Consider the following 6,002-nt stretch of genomic DNA (forward strand, 5'->3'; position numbering starts at 1 on the left):
TATTTTTTAATTAAATTTTACTCATAAGTATACAGTTTTATTAAGATTAAAATAATTCTTAGTGAACATTAAAAATGATATTTTATTTCTACTCATTATTTTTTGTCTATTTGCACCATTAAGTAATTACTTTTTTATATTTTAAATGTTAAATGAAATTAAAATATGCATCAAAATAAATTTTTAATTCAATTTTAGATTAATGACCCTAATAATCAATTTTATTTTATCTCATTGCTATTATTAGATTTACATCCAAATATATATATTTTATCATTAATTTTAATTTTATTATTACAATACTCAATCTTATGATTACAATAATTAATCTCAATATTATCATTATTTTTAATTTCATCACAATTAATTTTATTATCCATTTAAATGGAATACAAATTAATTCGTTTAATTTTATTTTTCATTTTATTAGTCAATTGATTTAGTTTTTCAATAAATAAAGTCGATGTAGTCGATTTTTTAATTTTTACCACCAAATTAATGGAATCGATCATTTGCTTTACTCTACGAGACACAGTGTCATTTTTTAACCAACCACGTATCAAGCTTATGTTTTAAATGTTTTGCTTTTTCTTTTAAAATATTATATTTAATAAATATTTTTTAAAAATTATAAAATATATATTTTTAAAAATATTATATTTTTTATATGTGAAACTTACTCGTACCAAAATTTTTTTTATCCTTTTTAACTTTTTCCATTTTAAAAAATATTTAACAAAGATCTTATTAGATTTTATTTTCTTTTGTAGGACCCAATTAAGTAATATATAGTCAAACGAAACGTCTCTTTAAGCTATCATGTGTCATTTTCAGGTTTTTCTTTTTTTCTTTTTTTTTTTTAATTTTTAATTAAATATTTTTTAAATTTTTAAAAATATATGTTTTATTGAAATATTTTATTTTTTATATTTGAAATTCACCTATATCAAACTTTTTTTTACCCATTTTAACTTTTTCTTTTATCAAATTTAAAAATATTTAATAGAGATTTTTTAAATTTTATTTTTTTGTAAGATCTACTTGATACCAATAATATGCCACGTATTTTTTTTATATATTTAATAATAATTTTTTAAATATTTTTTGACTTACTTGATATTAAAATCATGTAGTTATGTTATGTATTAAGTTATTTGACTCCTTTTTTTTTTTGCTATCTATTTTTTTTAATATTTAATATTTAAAAAATATTTTTAAATTTTTTAATATAAGGCCATTTGATATGATTAGTTAAAATATTTATTTTTCTTTTATTAAATCCAAATAATCTCTAAACAAAAGACAATAATATTTTCAATTTCAAGAAATTAAAAATTTCTTCCTTAAAATCAATCTCATATACAAAATTTTTTCATAAGAAATTCTTTCATAAGTTGTTGTTGTAGCAAAGATACAACAATTATTTCTCCAATATTTCTAGCTATCTTTGAAGTAGGTATCATTTTACTTTATGAGTTAATAGATTTCATAGATAGAGGTGAAGAGATAGATAAAACAATAATCTATAATTTTACAACAATTGAGTTATAATCTAAAATATATAACTTTATAACAAATATAATCATTATAATAAATTTATACTTATCTCTTCCAATAATTTTTTACATTCAACCTTAGGATCATAATCATACATCTTATTCACTATAAGTTTAGTACTATTTGTCTTAAGATTATACATAGTTGCTCTTATCTCGAACACGTAAATTTTATCTAAAAAATCTTCAAATATCTCTTAGATTTTATAATCTTCATTTTGCTAAATCATAAGTATAAATATAACATTTAATTAATTTGAATATTAAATACTATTAAAACAAACTTTAACTCAGCACCTAAACAGATATTTCATAAAGATCATTAATATATCTATTAATTAAATCATTAGCTTCTATATTGAACTATATGAATATCATCTTTTCAAAATTATCATATGCCTCAATATTTAACTTGTACCTATAAAAAAGGTAAAATTCTATAATTATAAATATAATATAATAATTTAAAATACTTTTATTCTCATGATAGAATAATAATTTTTTTTATGTTTCAAATATAAATATAAATACAAGTTACCTTGAAGTTGGATTAGGGACATCAACCGTGCATGAATAATATTGAAATTTCCCATCAATTTCAAATAGTTTTCTTGTTACACCTATATGGCATATGGTATCAACCAAAAGTGATATCAACTTTTATGATAGTGACTCTACTGCTGAAAGACTTTCCCTATATATATCAAATTATCTTTAAATCAATAATCAATAAAAAAATATTAAAAAAAGAAAGCTAATATCATAGCTAAAGAAATATAAAAATATTAGTATAAAAAGAGAATAACCTTTTAGTAGTAGAGACCAAGAAACGATGCAAAGTGAAAATTAGAGAAAATTTGAAGTAGAGTTAATTAATGATCAAAAAATATAAAATTAGTGAAATGTGATCAAAGATGCATTATGCTTAACTTAAAGCTACTTATACAAAAAGTGTATTGTAGGTTAATTAATAAGATAATTTTAAATTATGAAAGTTAATATTGAAATAATAAAAATAGTAAGTGAATAATGGTCTAACAATAGCAAGTTGATTAATATTAAAAGATTTTATTTGGCCATTAAGATTTAGATATCACTTAATTTAGAACAATAAAATAAAATAAATTTATTTTATCTAATAAAGACAATAAAATAAAATAAATTTTTATTAAATTAATGTGCATTAATATCTAGATTTTAAAATTATAAAACGTTACCAATGAAATCAAATGAAATCTAAGTGCATTAATATTTTATCAAATGAAATCAAATGTGCATTAGTATTTTGCTAAATGAAATCAAATGAAGTCATATTTAATGAAATATAAATCTATCAATCAAATATAAATTAATAAAATTTATTCCATTAATTTAATTATGGAGAATTAATTTGATATATTTACTTTCTATATTTACACAGAAAATACATCGATTATTCAAATAGATACTATATTTAATCAAATATAAATATATCAAATAATTTATTAGAGAATCAATTATTTTATAATTCTAATTGTAGTAGTTATTAAATTATTAATTAATTATATATTGATTTATTTAATTTGTTAAATTAAGAAATTTTTAAATTTTTAATACTTTTAATATGAATTGAATTAAGAGTGATTTAAAGTGAATAATAAAAGCATAAATATAGTCAATTAATAAGATAATTTTAAATTATTAAAGTTAATATTGAAATAATAAAATTTACAAGTGAATAATGGTCTAACAATAATAAGTTGATTGATATTGAAATATTTTATTCTATCATTAACATTTAAAGATCTTTTAATTTAGAATAATAAAAAAATTAAATTTATTATATTTAATAATGGCAATGAAACAAATTAAATTTTAATTAAATCGTCGTGCATTAATATTAAATAATAAAATTATAAAATATTACAAATGAAAACAAATAAAATCAACATGGATTAATATTTTATCAAATGAAATCATATTTAATGAAATGTAAATGTATTAATCAAATATAAATTCATAAAATATTTTATTCCATTAATTTAATTATGAATAATTAATTTGATATATTTGCTTTATATATTTACATACATTATGAAATACATCAATTATTCAAATGGATACTATATTTAATCAAATATAAAATGTATTAAATAATTAATTAGAAAATCAATTATTTTATAATTATAATTATAGTATTTATTAATTTATTAATTATATATTGATTGATTAAATTTGTCAATTTAAGAAAATTTTAAAATTTTAATACTTTTAATATGAATTGAATTGAGAGTGATTTAAAATCAATATAAAATATAATCAATCTAGTTTTTTAAATTATATTTGCTTTATATATTTACACATAAAATACATCAATTACTGAATACTATATTTAATCAAATATAAATGTATCAAATAATTGATTAGAGAATCAACTATTTTATAATTGTAATTGTAGTATTTATTAATTTATTAATTATATATTGATTGATTTAATTTGTCAAATTATGAAATTTTTAAAAATTTAGTACTTTTTAATATGAATTGAATTGAGAGTGATTTAAGATTAATAATAAAAATAAAAATATAATTAATTTAGTTTTTTGAGTTATTTTTAAATAAAATAAAATATATTTATCATGTGTAGCGTGATGATTTTTAAAACAATTCACATATCAACATTTTAAGCCATCCACATAGGATTTTTTTCATTTTTGCCAAAAGCTTTGGCTTTTATATATTTATATAAGAAAATCAAATGAAATCATATTTAATGAAATATAAATGTATCAATCAAATATAAATTAATAAGATATTTTATTCCATTAATTTAATTTTGAAGAATTAATTTGATATATTTACTTTATATATTTACACTTGAAATACATCATGAAATACATTAATTACTCAAATGGATATTATACTTAATCAAATATAAATGTATCAAATAATTAATTAGAGAATCAATTATTTATAATTATAATTGTAGTATTTATTAATTTATTAATTATATATTGATTGATTTAATTTATCAAATTAAGAAATTTTTAAAATTTTAATACTTTTAATAGGAATTGAATTGAGAGTGATTTAAAATCACTAATTAAAACATAAATATAATCAATTTAGTTTTTTTGAATGATATTTGCTTTATATATTTACATATGAAATACATTAATTATTGGATATTATATTTAATCAAATATAAATGTATCAAATAATTGATTAGAGAATCAACTATTTTATAATTGTAATTGTAGTATTTATTAATTATATATTGATTGATTTAATTTGTCAAATTAAAATTTTTAAAATTTTAATACTTTCAGTATAAATTGAATTGAGAGTTATTTAAGGTTGATAATAAAAATATAAATATAATCAATTTAGTATTTTGAATTATTTTTAAATTAAAAATGTATTGAATAAAATAAAATACATTTATTAAATGTCACATGATGCTTTTTAAAACCATTAACATGTCAACATTTTAAGCCGTTTACATATGATTTTTTCTATTTTTGACAAAATCTTTGGCTTTTATATATTTATATAAGAAAATCAAATGAAATAATATTTAATGAAATATAAATGTATCAATCAAATATAAATTAATAAAATATTTTATTCTATTAATTTATTTATGGAGAATTAATTTGATATATTTACTTTATATATTTACACATGAAATACATCATGAAATACATCAATTACTCAAATGAATATTATATTTAATCAAATATAAATGTATCAAATAATTAATTAGAGAAACAACTATTTTATAATTGTAATTATAGTATTTATTAATTTATTAATTATATATTGATTGATTTAATTTGTCAAATTAAGAAAATTTTAAAATTTTAATACTTTTAATATGAATTGAATTGAGAGTGATTTAAAATCAATAATAAAAACATAAATATAATCAATTTAGTTTTTGAATTTATATTTGTTTATATATTTACACATGAAATACATTAATTACTGATACTATATTTAATTAAATATAAATATATCAAATAATTTATTATTGAATTAATTATTTTATAATTGTAATTGTAGTATTTATTAATTTATTAATTATATATTGATTGATTTAATTTGTCAAATTAAGAAATTTTTAAAATTTTAGTAATTTTAATATGAATTGAATTTAGAATGATATAAGGTTAATAATAAAAACATAAATATAATCAATTTAGTTTTTTGAATTATTTTTAAATTAAAAATATATAAAATAAAATAAAATACATTTATTAGATGTTATGTATCGATTTTTAAGGTCATCCATACGTCAATATTATAAGCCGTCCACATCATTTTTTTTTTTTTTTGCATTTTGGCCAAAAGTTTTCGCTTTTATATATTTATATAAGATGATATTGGAGTGAGTTAATTGATAAAGATGATAAAATAATTAATATTTGATAGATTTTTGTCTGTATCAACTCAATATGAATGTTT

The sequence above is a fragment of the Durio zibethinus genome, chromosome 10 (genome assembly GCF_047325235.1).
Source record: "Durio zibethinus cultivar Kanyao isolate XHJ-2024 chromosome 10, ASM4732523v1, whole genome shotgun sequence".
Taxonomy (NCBI): Eukaryota; Viridiplantae; Streptophyta; class Magnoliopsida; order Malvales; family Malvaceae; genus Durio; species Durio zibethinus.